This window comes from Mirounga angustirostris, unplaced genomic scaffold (genome assembly GCF_029215605.1).
Source record: "Mirounga angustirostris isolate CCGP_5_RB_7025 unplaced genomic scaffold, mMirAng1.0.hap1 SCAF_6, whole genome shotgun sequence".
Lineage (NCBI taxonomy): Eukaryota > Metazoa > Chordata > Mammalia > Carnivora > Phocidae > Mirounga > Mirounga angustirostris.
In genome coordinates, this window is record NW_026991714.1 from 77,557,677 (window position 1) to 77,570,196 (window position 12,520).

General features: G+C 41.6%; 1 protein-coding gene across 3 annotated transcripts in view; it reads right to left on the minus strand.

The window, feature by feature from the left end:
- CH25H (cholesterol 25-hydroxylase) overlaps positions 1-12,520 on the minus strand; it is a 47,207-nt gene that overhangs the window by 19,986 nt on the left and 14,701 nt on the right. The window contains exon 4 of one of the 3 annotated variants that reach the window (XR_010412416.1): positions 12,271-12,517. The exons of the other annotated variants lie outside the window; for them this stretch is intronic. The gene's annotated coding sequence lies outside the window, so the exon portion shown is untranslated. Of the gene's footprint in view, positions 1-12,270; positions 12,518-12,520 lie in introns of those variants that run through there. 3 annotated transcript variants of the gene reach the window in all.

Genomic DNA, 12,520 nt, shown 5'->3' on the forward strand with positions numbered 1-12,520 from the left:
AAATCTAGTGTGTGGCACGGATCTATATACCAGCCTGATCATATTTGATCACATTCTGTTTTTTGTTGTTGTTGTTGTTGTTTTGTTTTGTTTTGTTTGTTTTTGTTTTTATCTTTATCTTTTTCTTTTTCTTTTTTTTCTTTTTCTTTTTTCTCTCTTTCCCTTTCTTTTCCCACTGCTTCAGGTCTTTTCTGATTTGTTTAGAGTATATTTTCTGGGAACGTGTTACTCTGCTAGCATTTTGTTCTCTCATTCATCTATTCTCCTCTGCACAAAATGACAAGACGGAAAAAATCACCTGAACAAAAAGAACAAGAGGTAGTACCGACTGCCAGGGACCTACTCAATACGGACGTTAGTACGATGTCAGATCTAGAGATCAGAATCATCACTTTAAAGATAGTAGCTGGGCTTGAAAAAAATATGGAAGTTATTAGAGAAACCCTTTCTGGAGAAGTAAAAGAACTAAAATCCAACCAAGTAGAAATCAAAAAGGCTATTAATGAGGTGCAATCAAAAATGGGGGCGCTAACTGCTAGAATAAATGAGGCAGAAGAGAGAATCAGTAATATAGAAGATGAAATGATGGAAAATAAAGAAGCTGAGAAAAAGAGAGATAAACAACTACTGGATCACGAGGGCAGAATTCGAGAGATAAGCGATACCATAAGACGAAACAACATTAGAATAATTGGGATCCCAGAAGAAGAAGAAAGAGAGAGAGGGGCAGAAGGTATAATGGAGCAAATTATAGCAGAGAACTTCCCTAATTTGGGGAAGGAAACAGGCATGAAAATCCAGGAAGCACAGAGCACCCCTCTCAAAATCAATAAAAATAGGTCACCACCCCGACATCTAATAGTAAAACTTACGAGTCTCAGAGACAAAGAGAAATTCCTGAAAGCAGCTTGGGAGAAGAGATACGTAACCTACAAGGGTAGAAACATTAGATTGGCAACAGACCTATCCACAGAGACCTGGCAGGCCAGAAAGGACTGGCGGGATATATTCAGAGCACTAACTGAGAAAAAGATGCAGCCAAGAATACTATATCCAGCTAGGCTGTCATTGAAAATTGAAGGAGACATAAAAATCTTCCAGGACAAACAAAAACGAAAGGAATTTGCAAACACAAAACCAGCCCTACAGGAAATCTTGAAAGGGGTCCTCTAAGCAAAGAGAGAGCCTAAAAGCAACATAGACCAGAAAGGAACACAGACAATATACGGTAACAGTCACCTTACAGGCAATACAATGGCACTAAATTCCTATCTTTCAATAGTTACCCTGAATATAAATGGGCTAAATGCCCCAATCAAAAGACACAGGCTATCAGACTGGATTAAAAAACAAGACCCATCGATATGCTGTTTGCAAGAGACTCATCTTAGAACCAAAGACACCCCCAGATTGAAAGTGAGGGGGTGGAAAACCATTTACCATGCTAATGGACACCAAAAGAAAGCTGGGGTGGCAATCCTTATATCAGACAAATTAGATTTTAAACCAAAGACTGTAATAAGAGATGAGGAAGGACATTATATCCTACTTAAAGGATCTATCCAACAAGAAGATCTAACAATTGTAAATATCTATGCCCCTAACATGGGAGCAGCCAATTATATAAGGCAATTAATAACAAAAGCAAAGAAACACATTGACAACAATACAATAATAGTGGGGGACTTTAACACCCCCCTCACTGAAATGGACAGATCGTCTAAGCAAAAGATCAACCAGGAAATAAACACTTTAAATGACACACTGGACCAAATGGACTTCACAGACCTATTCAGAACATTCCACCCCAAAGCAATGGAATACACATTCTTCTCTAGTGCCCATGGAACATTCTCCAGAATCGATCACATCCTAGGTCATAAATCAGGTCTCAACCGGTACCAAAAGATTGGGATCATTCCCTGCCTTTTTTCAGACCACAATGCTTTGAAACTAGAACTCAATCACAAGAGGAAAGTCGGAAAGAACTCAAATACATGGAGGCTAAAGAGCATCCTACTGAAGAATGAATGGGTCAACCAGGAAATTAAAGAAGAATTAAAAAAATACATGGAAACCAATGAAAATGAAAACACAACTATTCAAAATCTTTGGGATGCAGCAAAGGCAGTCTTAAGAGGAAAGTATATAGCAATACAAGCCTTTCTCAAGAAACAAGAAAGGTCTCAAGTACACAACCTAACCCTACACCTAAAGGAGCTGGAGAGAGAACAGCAAATAAAGCCTAAACCCAGCAGGAGAAGAGAAATAATAAAGATCAGAGCAGAAATAGAAACTAAAAGAACAGTAGAACAGATCAACGAAACTAGGGGCTGGTTCTTTGAAAGAATTAACAAGATTGATAAACCCCTGGCCAGACTTATCAAAAAGAAAAGAGAAATGACCCAAATCAACAAAATCATGAATGAAAGAGGAGAGATCACAACCAACACCAAAGAAATACAAACAATTATAATAACATATTATGAGCAACTCTATGCCAGCAAATTAGATAACCTGGAAGAAATGGAGGCATTCCTAGAGATGTATCAACTACCAAAACTGAACCAGGAAGAAATAGAAAACCTGAACAGACCTATAACCACTAAGGAAATTGAAGCAGTCATCAAAAATCTCCCAACAAACAAAAGCCCAGGGCCAGATGGCTTCCCAGGGGAATTCTACCAAACATTTCAAGAAGAATTCATACCTATTCTTCTGAAACTGTTCCAAAAAATAGAAATGGAAGGAAAACTTCCAAACTCATTTTATGAGGCCAGCATTACCTTGATCCCAAAACCAGACAAAGACCCCATCAAAAAGGAGAATTACAGACCAATATCCCTGATGAACATGGATGCAAAAATTCTCACCAAAATACTAGCCAATAGGATCCAACAGTACATTGAAAGGACTATTCACCACGACCAAGTGGGATTTATCCCTGGGCTGCAAGGTTGGTTCAACATCCGCAAATCAATCAACGTGATACAATACATTAACAAAAGAAAGAACAAGAATCATATGATCCTCTCAATAGATGCAGAAAAAGCTTTTGACAAAGTACAGCATCCTTTCTTGATCAAAACTCTTCAGAGTATAGGGATCGAGGGTACATACCTCAATATCATAAAAGCCATCTATGAAAAACCTACAGCGAATATCATTCTCAGTGGGGAAAAACTGAGAGCTTTCCCCCTAAGGTCAGGAACGCGGCAGGGATGTCCACCATCACCACTGCTATTCAACATAGTATTGGAAGTCCTAGCCACAGCAATCAGACAACAAAAAGAAATCAAAGGCATCCAAATCGGCAAAGAAGAAGTCAAACTCTCACTCTTTGCAGAGGATATGATACTTTATGTGGAAAACCCCAAGGACTCCACCCCAAAACTGCTAGAACTCATACAGGAATTCAGTAAAGTGGCAGGATATAAAATCAATGCACAGAAGTCAGTGGCATTCCTATACACCAACAACAAGACAGAAGAAAGAGAAATTAAGGAGTCGATCCCATTTACAATTGCACCCAAAACCATAAGATACCTAGGAATAAATCTAACCAAGGAGACAAAGGATCTGTACTCAGAAAACTATAAAATACTCATGAAAGAAATTGAGGAAGACACAAAGAAATGGAAAAACGTTCCATGCTCATGGGTTGGAAGAACAAATATTGTGAAGATGTCAATGCTACCTAGAGCAATCTACACATTCAATGCAATCCCCATCAAAATACCATCCACTTTTTTCAAAGAAATGGAACAAAGAATCCTAAAATTTGTATGGAACCAGAAAAGACCCCGCATAGCCAGAGGAATGTTGAAAAAGAAAAGCAAAGCTGGCGGCATCACAATTCCGGACTTCCAGCTCTATTACAAAGCTGTCATCATCAAGACAGCATGGTACTGGCACAAAAACAGACACATAGATCAATGGAACAGAATAGAGAGCCCAGAAATGGACCCTCAACTCTATGGTCAACTCATCTTTGACAAAGCAGGAAAGAATGTCCAATGGAACAAAGACAGTCTCTTCAACAAATGGTGTTGGGAAAATTGGATAGCCACATGCAGAAGAATGAAACTGGACCATTTCCTTACACCACACACAAAAATAGACTCCAAATGGTTGAAAGACCTCAATGTGAGACAGGAGTCCATCAAAATCCTAAAGGAGAACACAGGCAGCAACCTCTTTGACCCCAGCCGAAGCAACTTCTTCCTAGAAACATCACCAAAGGCAAGGGAAGCAAGGGCAAAAATGAACTTCATCAAGATAAAAAGCTTTTGCAAAGCAAAGGAAACAGTCAACAAAACCAAAAGACAACCGACAGAATGGGAGAAGATATTTGCAAATGACATATCAGATAAAGGACTGGTATCCAAAATCTGTAAAGAACTCATCAAACTCAACACCCAAAGAACAAAGAATCCAATCAAGAAATGGGCAGAAGACATGAACAGACATTTTCCCAAAGAAGACATCCAAATGGCCAACAGACACATGAAAAAGTGCTCAATATCGCTCGGCATCAGCGAAATCCAAATCAAAACCTCCATGAGATACCACCTCACACCAGTCAGAATGGCTAAAATTAACAAGTCAGGAAACGACAGATGTTGGCGGGGATGCAGAGAAGGGGGAACCCTCCTACACTGTTGGTGGGAATGCAAGCTGGTGCAGCCACTCTGGAAAACAGTAGGGAGGTTCCTCAAAAAGTTGAAAACAGAGCTACTCTATGATCCAGCAATTGCACTACTGGGTATTTACCCCAAAGATACAAAAGTAGGGATCCGAAGGGGTACGTGCACCCCGATGTTTATAGCAGCAATGTCCACAATAGCCAAACTGTGGAAAGAGCCAAGATGTCCACCAACAGATGAATGGATAAAGAAGATGTGGTATATATATACAATGGAATATTATGCAGCCATCAAAAGGAATGAGATCTTGCCATTTGCAACGACGTGGATGGAACTGGAGGGTGTTATGCTGAGCGAAATAAGTCAATCAGAGAAAGACATGTATCATATGACCTCACTGATATGAGGAATTCTTAATCTCAGGAAACAAACTGAGGGTTGCTGGAGTGGGGGGTGGGGTGGGAGGGATGGGGTGACTGGGTGATAGACAGTGGGGAGGGTATGTGCTCTGGTAAGTGCCGTGAATTGTGCAAGACTGTTGACTCTCAGATCTGTACCTCTGAAACAAATAATGCAATATATGTTAAGGAAAAAAAAAAAGAAGAAGGTAGCAGTAGGGGAAGAATGAAGCGGGGGAAATCGGAGGGGTAGACGAACCATGAGAGACTATAGACTCTGAAAAACAAACAGGGTTCTAGAGGGGAGGGGGGTGGGAGGATGGGTTAGCCTGGTGGTGGGTATTGAGGAGGGCACATTCTGCATGGAGCACTGGGTGTTATGCACAAACAATGAATCATGGAACACTACATCTAAAACTAATGATGCGGGCGCCTGGGTGGCTCAGTTGGTTAAGCAACTGCCTTCGGCTCAGGTCGTGATCCTGGAGTCCCGGGATCGAGTCCCACATCGGGCTCCCCGCTCGGCAGGGAGTCTGCTTCTCCCTCTGACCCTCCCCCCTCTTGTGCTCTCTGTCTCTCATCCTCTCTCTCTCAAATAAATAAATAAAATCTTAAAAAAAAAAAAAAAATAAAACTAATGATGCAATGTTTGGGGATTAACATAAGAATAAAAAAATAAATTAAAAAAAAAAGAAAAATTGGAAATCAAAGAGCATATTGGAGCTACCACCTGGCTCTTTCCGGTCTTCAGCTTATTGAAGTCATAGTCACATGAGTTAATTCCTTAAAATAAATCTCTTTCTCTAGGTATAAAAAGCACAGGAAAGAAAGCAATTGTAATCTTAAATTGTAATCTTAATATCCAGATGACCTCTTTAAAAAATTAGGTGTATATTTTTTAGACCTGATACATTATAAACAATATCTACAAATGTCGTAGGCACGTATATGTAATTTTAGGGGTAAAAAGCATATATTGCAATTCTTTGATGAGGAAAATAATTGGTTTCCCAGTGATTTCCTTACGTAAAGATTTGAAGTGTTTATCTGAGGAGTATTTAAGAATTGGAAGGCAGGGCAAATTTCATACAAATGCCAACAATGATCTCTAGAAGGAACTTCTAGCCCTATGACTCTTCCTGCCATTTTTCTGTCTCCACAGAGCCCTCAGTTTATACTCTCATTGCTTGATTCTAATTTATCAGACAGCGGCAGGATGGCCATCTAGCTGGCGTTCCCGAAAGGGAAAGAACCACTCGATCCTTGTCAGAACACAGCTTCGCTTTCGGCTCAGAGGACCACTGCAAACTGTCTCAACCTATGTGCCAAGGAAAGAAAATACTTCCAGGCCCTTTCCATGAGAGTAGATCTTCTGTCGTTGGTGAACTTTTTCACAGCAGTACTTTGAGCAGAGCTGAGCCTTCTGGGCAGGGGAAGAGCAGTTTCCTCTTATGGTTCTATATTTATCTAGCTATTCTGGCATCCATGTTTCTGTACCCAGTCTTTTCCAGATAACAGACTAGCACTGATTGGACCCTTGATACTGTTTCCGCTCCTTCCCATACAGTGACTTGCTCTCCAGAGTCTCCTCTGAGAAAATTATCTGCCTGGGAAACAAGCCAGCCACTTTACCTTTCCCATCTGTCGTCATGACAATTTATAGCTGTTGTATTTCTGGTGGCGTAATAGAACATATCAGAGCTGGAAGGAAGTTAGAGATTGAGGTTCATAAATGAAAAAATGTCAGAACACACACCAAGGACTAAAGAGGGAGGTGAGTTGTACAAGACTATATTTAATGGAGTAAGGGTCATGCGGATGAATAAAACCCATCATTTTTTTTTTTAACTTCTACTCTAGAGGTCTTGATCACCCAGCTATATTCTATTCTGTACTTGCAGAAGAATATTTTTAAGAATCCCTGCTCACAGTTCCATCCATGAAAAATTTAGTGATTCTCAAAGGAAGAAGGGGGCATTATTGGGGCAAGATGAAATTTTGAGTATTTTAATGTTAATTAAAAGGGAGACATATGGGAACATGTGGGTGGTTCAGCTGGTTAAGCTTCAGCCTTCAGCTCAGGTCATGATCCCGGGGTCCTGGGATCGAGTCCCGCCTTGGACTCCTTGCTCAGCGGGGAAGCCTACTTCTCCCTCTCTCTCTGCCACTCCCCCTGCTTGTGCTCTCTCTCTCTCTGACAAATAAATAAATAAAACCTTCAAAAAAGGGAGACATATGTTCCCAAAAGATTGAAAAACATTGTTTCTGTAAGAGAACTCTAAGTATCAAAAGTCTTCTTGGCAGGAATCTTCAGTTGAATGTTTTTAAGTTCTATGAATTTTGGTGTGGTGTTCCCCACTTAGCTATTTCTGAGTAAGAGCTGACAAGATTGAGGGATGATTGAGGGATGACAGACCTCATCAATAATCTGGGGATGTTTGGGCTGTAAAAGACTGATTATTCAGTATTTTGTTGAAACAAAAGATACCATCACTGATCCATTCCAATGAGACATGATGTGACTAATTCACACCTCCTATAAAGACGCCACTGTTGCTCAGAACATTCTGGAGGGGGGGGGCGGGAAGGGAGTTCCCTTTCTAACCTGCCTTCAGAGGCTTTTGTCTGCTACATAGTATTTCAACCATCCTCTAAGGTATTAAAAAAAAATTTTTTTACCTTGAAACTGATTATGAAACCAGCATCATTTCAGATGCTATTTTTGTTTCAAAAATTACTTAATATTCTAGATTTCAGTCATATGTGAAATGTAAGAAACGAAACAAGTGAACAAAGAAAGAAACAAACCAAAACATACTCTTAGCTACAGAGAATAAACTGGTGGTGACCTGGGGGTGGGGTGGCCGGGTGTGTGTGTGGGTGGGGGAGATGGGTGAAACAGGTGATGGGGATGAAGGAGGGCACTCGTCTTGATTAGCGCTGAGTAATGTATAAAATTGTTGGATCACTATATTGCACACCTGAGACCAATATAACACTGTATGTTAACTATACTGGAATTAAAATAAAATAAAATAAAATTGATACTCTAAATACACTTATGATACAAATATCAGTTGTTATTACCATCTAAAGGTCATGGCTTTACAGTCATAATATTTAGCTACTAGGAAAATACCATATTGACAAAGGAATATGGTTTTTCCATCCTGTCCTGCTGGTAGGTTTCAATAGTCTCTAATAAAATGGCTTTCTTGAAAGAATGTGGTTACAGAGATTCCCACTGCATTGCTGTGTCACTCTTCCCACATTCTTTGGAACACATTCCAACTACAACTTTGGGGCCATTCCAGGGTTTGATAGAAATGTGTCAAGAGAGCAAATCTGGGCGACTGCTATAGTTGGGGTCACCTTCCCAAGGCCTCCACCTGGCAAGCCCCATGCAGGGCATGGGCTGGAAAGCCTGCAGAGGTGGAATTTCCCATTGTGGGAGCCTCTGGAGGAATAGAATGCATTGGGGCTGCCTTCGATGTTGGTGCAGGGATTCTACTTTGCCCAGAATTCACAAAATCTAGAAGGATAGCTGTCACCTCCGAGAATACACAGTTACCTCTCATCTCCTGCATCTTTTGCCCACGGCAATCAGGGTTTCTCAAATTATAGCCTGTGAGCCATTTGTAAAAGGGCTCCTTGTTCCTACCCGAGACCTGCTGAATCAGAACCTCTAGTGTACAATCCAAAATTTATGTTGTTTACCACTTCCTGGAGTGATTCTTAGGTACTCTAAAATTTGAAAACCACGGTTTACAGGTTCTTACGACCAACTTCAAGGGAAGGTATGAACTCAACCTGACAATATATCAGGGTACAGCTTCATTAAGCTGGAAAATTCATTAATGTTAACCAATTTTGTTCCTCGGTAGGCCTCATTTTCTCCAGGGAGGCAACTGATGAGGACATCAAGTCACAGAAGGCCCGCATGCTTTCTCCTTAAGATACTTACTTTCCTGTGCTCCCTTGGTTTTAGGTACTTTTGTCACTCAAATACAGATTTTGGAAAATACAGTGACTTATTTAACAGACTGCTGAATTAATTAGCACCTACCATGAGCCCGGTCTTATGCTTGTCACCAACCATATAGAAAGAAGTAACTTAGAATCCTTCCCATCAAGAGTTCACACCCTAATCCCCTCTTCCTTGACCTCCTCTGGCAATTGCTCAAGAACAAACACCTCATTCCCCACAATGAAATTCTAGAAATTCCCTAGTCCCCTGGGTTTTCACTGTGTTCCTTCAAGCTCTTGAAGTGCCTCAGATGTTTCCCCAGAGGCTATATGGGTGACAGATCAAGTAGGCTCTGTGTGACCATCTCCCCATTCAACCATAACAGCTCCAATTATCTCTCCTTATGTTTTATATCGTAGCCACATGAAATTTCAGTTAAGACAAGAAAGAAAAGTGGTAAACCGTCACCCTCGAACATTTTCAAGTATTTCAAGTATTTGTCTCCAACAAAGAGTTTCCAATGCCATATTCCACTCTCCCCTTCTTGTCTTGTTGGATGTTTCTCGTTAATCAGAGGGAGCACCTCCCATGGTGCTTACACGGTGTAAACTCTTTTCCCGCTAGCTAAGATTTGATTAAAGGTGTATACCCTAAGGGAGCTGGAGGGAGTCAGAAACACTAAAATTCAATGGAATTACTGCCATTGTATTTCACTTGGAAGACATTTTTGGAACCATGTCAAGACACACAAGGAACTCGGAAACCTCAAAACTTAACTCTCTGTCTCCTGAATTCTCTCTCTCATTCCAACCTGTCCCAGTCCGATCTCTGTGCTCAACTCCTCCTTGAGCTGTGGGTCAGCACCAGTTTCCACTGAATTAAAAGACGTATCTATTTTCTTTTTTTTTTTTTTAAGATTTTATTTATTTGACAGAGAGAGACACAGCGAGAGAGAGAACACAAGCAGGGGGAGTGGAAGAGTGAGAAGCAGGCTTCCCACAGAACAAGGAGCCCAATGCGGGGCTCAATCCCAGGACCCTGAGATCATGACCTGAGCTAAAGTCAGATGCTTAACTGACTGAGCCACACAGGCGCCCCAAGACGTATCTATTTTCAACGTTAATATTTACCTTTCACATCAAGAGCAGCCTACTCCAAGCTCATTCAATTATTCACAAGAACTTAGATGTTGAAAGAGAACAGGACGTCCCTCTTTGTCAATAGTTCATGATGGGCCTTAATGTATATGGGTCTATCACCATACACATTTAGACGCAAAAGACTTGGGCCCCTGCCGAAGACCACATTTGAAGACAGAAGTAGGAGAAGGAACCATGTGAGGGTGTAAGCACAGTTTTCTGAGAGGATAAAGTTATTTCCAAGTCCCTGAGAGTGAATATAGCATCATAATCTGGCAGAACGGGGCACCTGGGTGACTCAGTCAGTTGGGCATCTGCCTTCAGCTCAGGTCAAGATCCCGGGGTCCTGGGATGGAGCCCCAAGTTGGGCTCCCTGCTCAGCGGGGAGCCTGCTTCTCCCTCTCCCTTCGCCTGCCGCTCCCCCTGCTTGTGCTCTCTCTCTGTCAAATAAATAAATAAAATCTTTAAAAAAATAATAATAATCTGGCTGAGTGACAATCAATAGTCAGCACTGTTTGTGCTCTACCTCCGCTCAGTAGGTCATAGGGGGTTGTGAATACCTGCTTGGTCTTGGGGTAGTTGTTGCTGAAGCAATTCTTGACAGAGGACAGTTGGAGTTCTGCCCCTTGCTGTTTATGTTGCTTCTTGTAGATGAGGTAGAATGGGGGAGAATTATAGAAAGGGCTATTTCAGGATGAGGCAGCTTACAATGACATAGATTGATCCTGCCAGAATACTCTCTGGATTTAGCTTAAAATCACTGTGATAATTTAGAGAGGTTTTAAATGTTCTCTACATTGCCATAGTGGATCTTTTCACTAAGGAATTGAAAAAATGCAAAGGATTTAAGTCTCCATGACCTCCAAATGGATGCAGTGGTTGCTGTGGGAATCCTGGGAAGGAAAGCTCAAACACGGTCCAGACTCTTATTTGCTTTGTGAACTTGGACATCGTGTTGGACATCTCTAGCCTTGTATTCCAGATATGTCTTTTGCAAGACATGAAGTTATCTGTCCATCCAACTTCACAAGGTTGTGATACAGATCAAAGCTCCCGACTGTGAAAGCATTCTATAAAACCCAAATACATGTAAGGGAAGTAGAATAATCTTTTTGTTACTATTCCTGAGGTCATTAAATAAAACCACTAAGTGTGCCTAGCCCAGAGCACAGACCTTGCTCAGATCTACTGAAAGTTAGTATTTCTACTGCCTCCTTTGCATGCAAACAGCATTATCGAAGCTTGGCTGCTAGGGAAAGACCTCGGTAAACCAGAGCATCTAGAAAGTGGGGCTAGAGAAAAAGGAAACACGCCCCAGTGAAAACTATTCATGTCCTCTATCTCATCCCTAAACTCACATTTCCTCTCATGTCTGAATAAAGGCACTCACAGCCTAAGGCACAGAGCAGTGTTGAGCTGCATTTTCTGGAAATGAGACATGAGGGAGTTTATTTCACAGAAGACGGCCTCTAAGACTTGGAGTGGCTGACGTACACACAAGGACATGAAGGAAATCTTCGAGGATGAACTCAAAGATAAGTCGTTTTTGCCCATGTTCTGGCATCATACCATCAAATGCAGCGAGGTGATTCAGTCGCTGTTTGGAGGGTGTCAAGCACGGAGGCACATGCAGAAGGTAAATACCCAAAGAACAGTACAAACTCAGGCACGTCCATCACCATCACGTTGAGAAAATCACACCACATGCTAAAATGTAGTGTGGTCAGGCCCCTTCAGGTCATTTACTCAGAATTTTAAAAGTATGGAAAGTACCTCCAAGAACAATTACAAGAAGGAATGCAGGGTTGAAGATGTGGTTGCAGCAAAATCTTCTCTGCTTTCTGAACAAACCCCATTAACTGCTCCGGAACCTCATCATATGTGTCTGCAGGTTGTGCACTGCGCATCTCCAGGGGGCGCTGTTCAAATTGATACCGATGAAAATGTCACTCCCTGGAGTTGTTCAGTGTACAACCTGCATGGCTGTGCATGGCAGGCTCAGGAGAGCATCTCCATCATTTCAGGGATGCAGTAGAGGGGAGGTGTGTGGGAGAAAGAGGCATTGCTTAAAATTGACTTTGTATCCTGGTTCCCGTATACACTCTGGGCATTATTTTTTTTTAAGATTTTATTTATTTATTTGACAGAGAGAGACACAGGGAGAGAGGGAACAGAAGCAGAGGGAGTGGGAGAGGGAGAAGTAGGCTTCCCATGGAGCAGGGAGCCCGATGAGGGGCTCGATCTCAGGACCCTGCGATCATGACGTGAGCCGAAGACAGACGCTTAACCGACAGAGCCACCCAGGCGCCCCTCACTCTGGGCATGATTCTGAGCAAGTCATGTAACCACTCTGAGTCTTGATTTCCTCTG